General features: G+C 44.2%; 1 protein-coding gene across 1 annotated transcript in view; it reads right to left on the reverse strand.

The window, feature by feature from the left end:
- Positions 1 to 11,171, reverse strand: part of Alpk2 (alpha kinase 2) — a 124,125-nt gene that overhangs the window by 82,613 nt on the left and 30,341 nt on the right. The window lies entirely within an intron of this gene.

Raw genomic sequence — 11,171 nt, forward strand, 5'->3', positions numbered from 1 at the left:
CTTGCACACCGACATTTGTCACATCTTGTTGTTGGAGAAAACGGCCAGCTCAAAGAATACTAAGGATATATAGGATATATATATATATATATATGTATATTCTCCTACCTTTTTATCTAGCTGTTTAAGTTAGCTTTAGTGCTCGTGAATTTCAAAGACATGGTGTACTAGTAATAAAAGCACTCTACTGCAACATTCTAAAACAGTACTGAAAACAGGGGCTCTTTTAAAAGATTATACTAAGAAGGCACATAGCTATAAAAAATAATAATAATGTCTTACTTTTCTGAGACTAATTTAATTATGTCATTTCCCCTTCTGTTCTTCCCTCCAAGAAGTGGTGTTTCTTGGCAAGAAACTATAAAGACATCACAATGGGGTTGTGTATAGGAAGGTTGGTGCCATTTCCTCCTTAATGTGACTAAAAAAATCTAACTCACAGCCATGAGCTCCACTGACTGGAAACCTGAGTCCACATGTCACCCTGACTAACGGATCAAGCCAGGTGTCCTACATGTCACCTTGACTAACAGATCAAGCCAGGTGTCCTGCTTTGGCCCATCAGGGAAGAACTCTGAATCAAACTGAGCTTGTAATCCCTGTTCCAAGAGAGACAGTGCTCCGGTGACTCTTTTCTGTGTTGGCTGGAGCCACAAGGAGCCTGTCTGCATCTGACATGTCTTCCCGACTCACTCCCTACATGGATCCTTCTGAAAACCTTGTAGTCCCAATAATAGCTTGGTACAGTTGTAGAAGGTAAATTCTTACTGATTCCACTTGGTTGCACTGGAATGTGTCTGATTTTGTACTCTGTATCATTCAGCTTAGAAGCCATATATTTAGAAAGTGAGAGCTGGGGGCGGGGGTCTAGCCTGGGCTTGGATGAAATGCGTAGACTTTCCACCAACTGTTTCCTATATAAAACATGTATGGTTATCTAATTCCAGAGGGGTGAGTTAGACCATTAGATATAGTCCAGATACTGTAGTCTGAGTCCTTCTTCATCCTCTCTGAGGGAAGCCCTTTGCCTTCTCGACCAACATATGTTCATGAGCCTTCAATCATGGGGGCTTGGAGAGAAGGTTTGCTCACCTAGTAAAAAAGAACTTCAAGGATGCCTTGTTTGGATGGTAACCAGCTTCTAGATGGGTTGATCTTGGCCATGACCTACACTCTGCCTGGGACAGCAGCTTGGGGAGGTGAGCTTGAGGCGACAGCTTACTTCACACACTTATTCAGGGCTGGGTGAGCAGAAACTCTTTGCCAAGCCGGGCGTGGTGGCGCACGTCTTTAATCCCAGCACTCGGGAGGCAGAGGCAGGTGGATCTCTGAGTTCAAGGCCAGCCTGGTCTACAAAGTGGGTTCCAGGACAGCCAGGGCTACACAGAGAAACCCTGTCTCCAAAACCAAAAAAAAAAAAGAAAAAAAGAAACTCTTTGCCAGAGTATTCTTCAAGAATGTGGAATGTCAAGGCCAAGTCACCTTTCAGTCCCCAGAGATGTGCCCCCGAGGAGCATCCTGACAACCTGCCATGCCCTGTGCTTCACACTTGTGACGCTAGCACCGGGAAGGTTGAGAGAGCAGGATGGCAGAAAGTTCAAGGGCATACTGGGCTATAGAGTAAGAGCCCGTTTCAAACAGAACAAAACAAAGATGGAGGGAGACCCATCCTGAGAACTCTATTTAAAAATTTTAAGTCAGGGGCTTAAGAGACAGCTCAACGGCTAATAATACAGTCAGGCTGCTCTTCCAGAGGACCCAAGCTCAACCCCCAGCACCCGCATGGTGGCTTACAACCATCAGGAACTCTAATCCCAGGGGAACTGGGGCCCTCTTTTTTTTTTTTTTTTTTTTTGTCTCTGTAGACAACAGGCACACACAAAGTACACAGTCACAAATGAAAACAAAACACCCATATGCATAAGACAAATAAGTAAAGTTACTTAAAAAAAAAAACAACAACACATTGACTTTCATAAATCACCATTTCTAGATGGAGGAACTAAAATATCTTTTCAAAGACAGGCATCATTCTGATGTGAGCTACCTAGCCCACCCACCGCTCTGCTTCCTTGCCCTCATCAGTTTGGCAGGCTCACAGACAGCTCTCCAACTAAAACCAAACTTGCACCTGATAAAAAGTGCCCTTCGCATCCGCTTTACATTACACCCATCATTTCCTTCCTGGACCTTTGCAATTAATTCCTGGAGATTTGTTCTCGGTTACCAGTTGACAGGAAGCATCAGAGAACATTATGGGTGACAAGAAAATCCCAGGTCATCAGATGCTCTGACCCCTAACTAGTTCCAGAGAAACCCTGAAGGTACCAGGACCAGAGTGCAGAGAAGTGAAAAGAAACCAAGGCCAGGAGGCACACAGAGCCGCATGAGAACAAAGATGAGTCTCGAGACCCAAGGAGAACTGGGTGTGCACACGTGTAATCCTAGCATTCTGGAGGGTGAGGCAGGAAGAATGCAGGTTGAAAGCCACTTTGAGCTTCATAGCAAGGCTTTGTCTAAAAATATACTATTTATTAAGGAGAGAAAAGAAATATAAAAATTTTTAAATGGAGACAGTAACTGTATTTTAAAAATAAGTTAATAACTAAATTAAATATATCAGATTGTCATAGCTGAAAATAATTTTATGGTACATATTTTAATTGACATAAAATTTCCACTCCTCCCTCCATACATTGAGTGAAAGGGAAAAGGAATCAGATTAACAGACCCAACTGGCTAACGGATGCTTTGAGGTTTGCTTTGTTGTTGATATATCCTTGATCTTTATCATTAAGCATCCCACAGAAAAGGAAGAAAACATTGGACAAAATACCAGTGTCTGTTGGATGCTTCTACGTTAAAACAGTTTCGTGAAACCCCACATGCAAAACTGGGGTGCAAATGAGCTAAGTAATTCCCCCAAATGATGAAGGGAAGACTCCATAGAGCTGGGATAAGCCAGCGGAGCATCCTGCAGACTCGGATGCCCAGCGGTCTGTGTGCTTAGAAAAAACTGACGAGATTGTGGGGTGGGGAGAAACATTGTATCAATGAAGCATTTCAACCAAACCCTTCACGCTTCCGACTCTGACGCTTAGGTCTGTGTGTGCTTAGAGAAAACTGCCATTCAGAGAGAGGAGACAGTGGAGTAGAGAGAAACATTGTGTCAATGTTCTTCACCCTAATCGGTCAGTTAGCAATCTCGTAGCAACTATGTGTTGATACCTGACATTATGTAAAGAACTGAAGAGAGCCCAGGAGATGTGAGAGATTTCATGTCTATCCCTGGCCATCTCAGAGAGCCAGTCCATGCAAGGCTATACCATGCCTTCTGGAATGGGAAAGGAAGCTCAAAGAAAGGGTGTCAGTGGTAGTCATCGAAAATCATGTAAGGCCAGTGGGGATGCAGAAACTTCTAAAGATGCTGGCAGAGAGACCTGTGGGTCTCACAGTGGTTCCTACATAAATGCCAAAAAGGAATTCCCTGAACAATTCATCGATTGAGTTCCATCCTGTGGGTCCTTCCTTTTGGCTGAGGGAGGCAGTAGCGATCTTCCACCCTGTTGAAACCCTGTTGAAAAGTTTTTTGTTGTTGTTGTTTTGTTTTGTTTTGGGGGTTTTTGTTGTTGTTGTTTTTGTTTTTTTGAGACAGGGTTTCTCTGTGTGGCCCTGGATATCTTGGAACACTCTGTAGACCAGGCTGACCTTGAACTCACAGAGATCCAACTGCCTCTGCCTCCCAAGTGCTGGGATTAAAGGCGTGTGCCATGATTGCTTGGATTGTTGCAGTCTTGACTTGAATTCCTAGGCTCTTTCTAAAGGAATCATTTCCTTATTAATGAAAAGAGGCTCAAATTACTGTAACTGGTTTGGACTTCTGGGCTTGCAATCCCAGAATTGTACCATAGTAGAGATGGTGAAACCATTTTGGTATCAAGACTCCTTTTATATTTTAAATCAACTGAGGATACCAAAGTACCTTTGTTAATGTGGCTTATGTCTGTCAACATTACATCAAAATGAAAAGACAACATTCAAATATGTATTTATTTAACCCAAAATTAATCCATCAAATCTTAGCATATATAAGATATTTAAGCATATTTCCCAAAACAAAATAAAATTGTATGAAGGACACTGTTTTACACTTTCCCAGGTATCTTTAACATGAGGCTTAATAGGAGACAGCTGGAGATTTGGATCTGGGTCTGCAGCCAGTGTGATGCAATACTCTGTTTTAGTAGGTGAAGAGAATCTGCCCTCACACAGGCACACATAAGAAGAATGCAGGGTGGGGGAGGGAGAGGGGGAGGGGGGAGGGGGAAGAGAGGGAGAGAGAGAGAGATGGGGGGGGGGCAAGAATATCTGAGGAAGCTGGAATGTTCTAGTTCAGAAAGGTACTGAATATGGAGTGAAAAGGGTTGGATTTTATCACCAGTCACAGATGCTTTTAGCTTTCCTTAAAGCAATAGGTTCACTTCGCCCACCCCACCCCCCAACCCTAGGAAATACCTGCCAAACATCACTTGTCTGTTTCTTTAAGTGTGCATGTACTTGTGTGTATAGGACAGGTGTGTACAGGTCAAGGGATAGCCTTGTCTTCCACACTGTTTGAAACAGGGTCTCTTGTTGATCATTGTGGCATTGGCTAGCTGGCCTGCAGGTTTCCAGAGACCTGTACCCACCACTCATTTTTCTGTAGGCCTACTGGGGTTAGACTTAGGTTACTCCGTTCAGCTTCCTGTAGATTTGGAAGAACTGGGGTCAGCTCTTCACATTGGCACAAGTGCTTTATCCACTGAGCAACACACACCCCAGCCCCTGGATCTTTGTGTGTGTGTGTGTGTGTATGTGTGTGTGTAAGTAAAAATCAAATTCTGTAAAATCAAGTGGCTAGTTTAGCTTCAGGCTAGATAATAATACATATGCTTTCGGTCATTACCCAAGGAGTCCGGCAGTGGTTTTGTGAGTATGAATTCTGTCTGTTAACATAGTTATTAAGGGGGTCCTTACTGAGTTATTAAGACCTGATAGAATTGGTCAGGTTTTATATGTTCAAATAAGTCAGTGTTAAATAATGTTCTGTTGGCTTTAATCACAGCAATATGGCAGGAAAGAATTCTATAGCAGTTAATACAGCTTGGGACTGATCCCTCGATTGGTCTCAGAGGCAGCAACCAACTTATCAGTGTACAGGTCAGCTCACTGAAGAGGGCAAATAACGTGTATACATACATTTGAATATATATATTGTTTTATATACATTTTAACATATATACATGTGTGTATATATGTGTGTATGTATGTATGTATGTGTATAGTGTGTATATGTGTGTGCATATGTATATACACGTGTATATATACATACACACACATACACACACCTATATATATACATACACACACACCTATATATATACATACACACACATATATATGTATGTATATGTATATGTGTATGTGTGTGTGTATATGTGTATGTATATGTATATGTATATGTATATGTATATGTATATGTATATGTATATGTATATGTATATGTATATGTATTTGTATATCATGGCCAGGCTGGCCTCAAACACACAGAGATCCAGATCCACCAGCCTCTGCCGCTCTGTTGCTGGGATTAAAGGCATGCATACTATGCTCAGATTAATATTTATGTATTTTAACAAAAATTTTTTTTTTTACCTTAACCATTCCCAAAGGGGATTCAGTCAACAGAAGGGTCCCAGGGGACACAGTGTGGAGTCACTGACTTACGCTCTTCTCTAAGGAAAGCAATACCATAGTGTCCTCTAAGCATACCTGACGGTTGGAAGGCATCACCTGGAAGGATGCTGGTCCTGCTTGGTCTCATCATTGTGTACCTTCTGAGACAAAGGACTGCATCTCTTTGGTTTTCCTGACTTATGAGGGGAAAGCAAACTTATGTCTGGACTCCATGCACAGAGAACCTGATTTAACCTGTGGTTAAAGCACAGTCGGGTGTGAGAGGATTGGAGGCAGGAGCAGGCTGCCTGCTTCAGTGGGGTGGGCGTGGTGAGGAAACCACCCCTGGAAGTTCCTTGGGGTTATTATTGCTGTGATGAAACACCATGACCGGGAGCAAGGCGGAGAGGAAAGGGTTTATTTGGCTTATGCTTCCACATCACTGCTCATCACTGAAGGAAGTCAGGACAGGAACTCAAGCAGGGCAGGAACCTAGGGGCAGGAGCTGATACAGAGGCCATAGAGGGGTGCTGCTTACTGAATTGCTTGTTCACTCTGCTTTCTTATACAAGCCAGGACCACTAGCCTTGGAATGGCACCATCTATAATGAACTGGGCCCTCCTCCCTTGATTATTAATAAGAAAATACCCTTCCCAGCAACAGGAATTATCTGTAAATCAAACTGTACCTCCTGGTAAAACTTAGACTCCCTCTAGATCCAGAGTGTGAGCTACCACCCTGGGCCATGACCATCCCATTCACTGTAAGCAAGAGCTGGGAAGGAAACATCTGCAGGACCTTCACCCTGCAGCCAGGCTGTGGATTACCTGAGCTTTGCCCTGGCATGCCACCAGCAGAGAAGAGAGAAGAAAGCTCAATAAATAACTGCATGATGACATCTGTGTCCTTGTTTTGTCACAGAACCAGGTTAAGGTCATCCTATTTTCTTAGGCTGAGAGCCTGTATTTTAATACCTGACTCCTTGTGGCTGTCAGTGATCTTCTTTGAGTTATTCAAAAGAGCTAAAGAAAGAAGATAAAATTGGGAGATTATTATTTCTTCCTCTTCCTCTTCCTCTTCCTCTTCCTCCTCTTCCTCTTCCTCTTCCTCTTCCTCTTCTTCTTCTTCTTCTTCTTCTTCTTCTTCTTCTTCTTCTTCTTCTTCTTCTTCTCCCTCCTCCTCCTCCTCCTGCTCCTAGATAAAACCTGATAAGAAATGTCTATATACATACTGACCGTGTGTCCATTACTTCTGTTGCTGTGATAAAACACCATAACCAAAACAACTCACAGAAGAAAACATTTATTTGGACTTACTGTTCTAGAGGGATAAAAGTCCGTGAAGGCAGAATGGACACATGGTGGTTATAGCTGGAAGTTGGGAGCTCACATCTTGAACTGAAAACAGGAAGCAAAAAGCACACCAGGGATGGTGTGTGGCTTTTAAACATTAAAGCCTGCCTGCAGGGACACACCTCCTACATCTACCCAAACAGCATCCCCAACTGGGGAACAAGTGTTCAAACATCTGAGCTTGGGGGGGGGGGGTTGGTTCATTCTCATTCAAACCACCACAGTGCGTGTCTTAGTCAGGGTTTCTATTCCTGCACAAATATCATGACTTAAAAGCAAGTTGGAGAGGAAAGGGTTTATTCAGCTTACATTTCCACATTGCCGTTCATCACCAAAGGAAGTCAGGACTGGAACTCAAGCAGATCAGGAAGCAGGAGCTGATGCAGAGGCCATGGAGGGATGTTACTTACTGGCTTGCTTCCTGGCTTGCTCAGCCTGCTCTCTTACAGAACCCAAGACTACCAGCCCTGGGATAGTCCCACCCACAAGGGGCCTTTCCCCCTTGATCACTAATTGAGAAAATGCCCTACATCTGGATCTCATGGAGGCATTTCCTCAAGGGAGGCTCCTTTCTCTGTGATAACTCCAGCTTGTGTCAGGTTGACACAAAACCAACCAGTATAGTGTGTTATCTACTGAGTGAAAGGGGTGGGGAGATGTTTAATTCCTAGGCAATTTCTATAGGACCTACCTTCCCATCTACTAAGGAAAAACGAATTATCTATGAATACCTACAATATAGGACAGTGCCTACTAAGGACCGCTAAAAAATGTCATGCCAAATACATGGATTCTGGATGCTAAGCAAGAGAGAGAGAGACAGAGACAGAGAGACAGAGAGAGAGAGAGACAGAGAGAGAAGGATTCCAGTGTAACTTAGCAGCTAACACAGTCCCAGGAAATCCATAGTCTGATTTTGAAGGGAAAGATGGCATTTGCCTGGGACTGGGAGAGTCGAGTGATCACTCCAGACAGAAGTAAAAAACCTATTCGGAGGAAACATCCAGGTATTCTTGGGAAACGTTTGACTGTTCCGGGGACAGGACTGGGTAGGCATAAATCCCACTCTTTATTATTTAATTGGGACACTTCATTTTAATCAGTGTGTGTGTGCCTGTGTGCACGAATGTGTGCATGTGTATGTGCTCATGCAGGCATGCATGCACATGTGTATGGAGGCCAGAGGTCAACCTTAGGTGTCAATCAGGAGATGTCCACTTTGTCTTTTGAGACATGGTCTCTTACTGGCCCACTGAAGTTTACTGATTAGGTCAGTCTAGCTGGGTATCGAAGTCTAGAGTCCTTTGTCTCCACCTCCCTGGCACTGGCATTAAAAGTGTTTGCCACTTTGTCTGTTTTTAAACATGGATTCTAGGTCTCAAAAACTCAGATCCTCATTTGAGATATCTCTCAGGCCACATTAAAGTTTAAAAAGTGATCTTCTTAACACTCCCCCCATCCTGCTCCCAAAAGATGGATAGAGATGGTTATCCATGCTGGAAAAACCTAAAGCTGACCCAGATGGATCAAGAGGTATGAGGTCACCTGCCAAGAAATGGCAGAGCCAAGATGGGGAAATGTTTCCCGTCCCACGCTGAGGGGTTTAGACCTCACTGAAAAGCAGATTAAAGATCCATTCAGGTCAGAATGGAAGACAATTCTGTAAGATGCTCTACAACACTATACTGCAGTGATTAGAGTGTAGGGCAGGAAGGCTCTTGCTCTGTAATAAGACCCGTGGCCCTGATTGAACAGGAACATGCTATTCTCTTATATAACCAACACCACATACCTGGCCCGTGCCATGGGACTTGATAATGGAAATTAAAAAAAAAAAATTAGCGTAAGATTTAGTTGCTCCCCCAGGGTGGCTGAGCTACCACTTCAGGAATGAAATAAGACGACAGGGCATGATTTATGACCTCAGTGTCATCACATTCCAAAAGGCCTGCTGAGGCTGCTGGTGGTTAGCAGGGGAGAGGTCAAGGTGGCCTGGATCTTCAGGGAGCCGGAGCCAGCATGGGGAACTCGAACCGGTGGGGAAGGATTAAACTTAGGTTGTGTAGGAAAGAAGAAAAGGTATTCTGGACAGATGTACCAGAGCAGTATGGTAGTCAGGTCATGTGTGAGGGTTTGCAGAACAATACACCGGGGTGGCGGTCCCAGAAGACAGAGGCGGCTGCAGAAACCATAGCCCAGGAGACACAGAGGAGACATCAGGAACGCTGTAAGAGCAAACTGTAGGGTGGGCTTGCTTTTTCTCTTCACAGCGCGCACCTGTGGCTAAGGGACAGCAGCATGTATGCCCGGGGTCATGGTCACAGGAAGCCATGTGCTAGATGACACTGGATAAGCTTCTTAACAGTTCTAGATGGTAACTGACTCTGTAGCCCTGGGAGTAACCATGCTTAAAGGAAGAGCAGCCTCGTGGGGTCAGCAGCTGCAGTTATGCACCTACATGAACATGTGTGCACATGTGCGTGGAGGTCAGAGGTCAACCTCAGGTGTCATTCTTTAGGAATAACCTACGCTGTTTCTTTGTTTGTTTTAAACACAGAATCTCTCTCTCTGGGACCTGGTGTTCACTAATAAGGCTAGGATGGCCAGTGGTCTGACCTGTCCCCAGCTTCCAGCTTCTGTCCTTGCTGGTCACACTCATGAGAAGGTTCTCTACTCAAATGATAACCACAGCATCCTCCTCCTTTCTCCTCAGCCTCTCTGCTCATGGCACATAGTCAGAGAGTCCTCTTCCCTGGCTCATCTCCCCTTTACCTGCCTTCTTAGGCGTTTTCTTAACTTGATACACTGTATACTTTCTGGCTTGTTCAGTGTTTGACTCTTCATATTATCCCTGTCCCAGAAGATCAGGGACTCTAGTGTACATTGGTGTCTCGCCAGTTTCTAGAATGGTCCCTGGGACATTGTAGATATTCAGTGACTCCTCATGTTTGGAAGAAGTCCTGCTAGCAATTCGACTGTTCTGTGTTCCAGTCAGCATGGAAGTAGACTTAATTTTGCAGGACATCCTGAGAGGCTGTGCTTTGGTGAAACATATCATGGACTCCTGGGGTCCTAGGAAGCAACTCCAGGTCTAGCTTTCATTCTAATTAGCTTTCTTACTTTGTATGGATCCTGTGGTCTCTCTGGGCCTGGGCTGAGTTATAAAGTGTATCAAGTTGAAGGCTGGGGAGATGGCTTAGTGGAAAAAAAGTTTTGTTTTTCTTTTCCACAAGCCTGAATGACCTGAGTTTGAACCCACATAAAAGCTAGACACAGTAACAAAAATTTTTGAAATCCCAGCATACTCCTACAGGAAGATAGAAGATTGAAGATTGAAGAGGGGGAAATTTCTCGAAGCTTTTGGGATATCCTACCTGCATTATTCATTGTCTTAAGGTGGAAAGTTGAGGGCCCATGCATACCCACATTCATGAACAGTATGCACATAGACTTATACATATCTCTCTCTCTCTCTCTCTCTCTCTCTCACACACACACACACACACACACACACACTTGGGGGAGGGGGTTACAGTGTAACAAGTAGACCTGACCAGTTGGATTTGACCAACAAAGACATAATTAGGGAGTGGAAGGGGCTGAGCATCAGTGTGGTTTGGCCTTCCGGTACAGCGGATACCCGGGAGCTAGACAATTCTCAAGCTTACCCATTCTCATAAATCCCCCAAGGTCTTATTAAAGTTCAGGCATGAATTGGCTAGGTCTAGAGCTGGTGATGGGTTTCTGCCATAGTAACTAGTCCCTAGGGATGCTTGATGCTGATGGTCTGAAATCAATCAGCAAAGTCAAGGGTCACTCCCAGCTCTGTTGACACCATGAGCTCAAGAAAGGTGAAAGTCCCCTTGTTAAATGTTCGGAAGACTGCCAGCTGTCTCTTGGCTTGCTGCTAAGTTGGGCTGAATTCCCAGTCAGTGCCTGCAAGCTACCACCACATATAAAGAACTCGGTGGCTGCTCAGAATCACTGTTGCTTTTAAAGGCAAACAACTAATTACTGGATCCAGGGAAGAAGAAGAAGAAGAAGAAGAAGAAGAAGAAGAAGAAGAAGAAGAAGAAGAAGGAGGAGGAGGAGGAGGAGGAGGA

Source organism: Mus caroli, chromosome 18, assembly GCF_900094665.2.
Source record: "Mus caroli chromosome 18, CAROLI_EIJ_v1.1, whole genome shotgun sequence".
Lineage (NCBI taxonomy): Eukaryota > Metazoa > Chordata > Mammalia > Rodentia > Muridae > Mus > Mus caroli.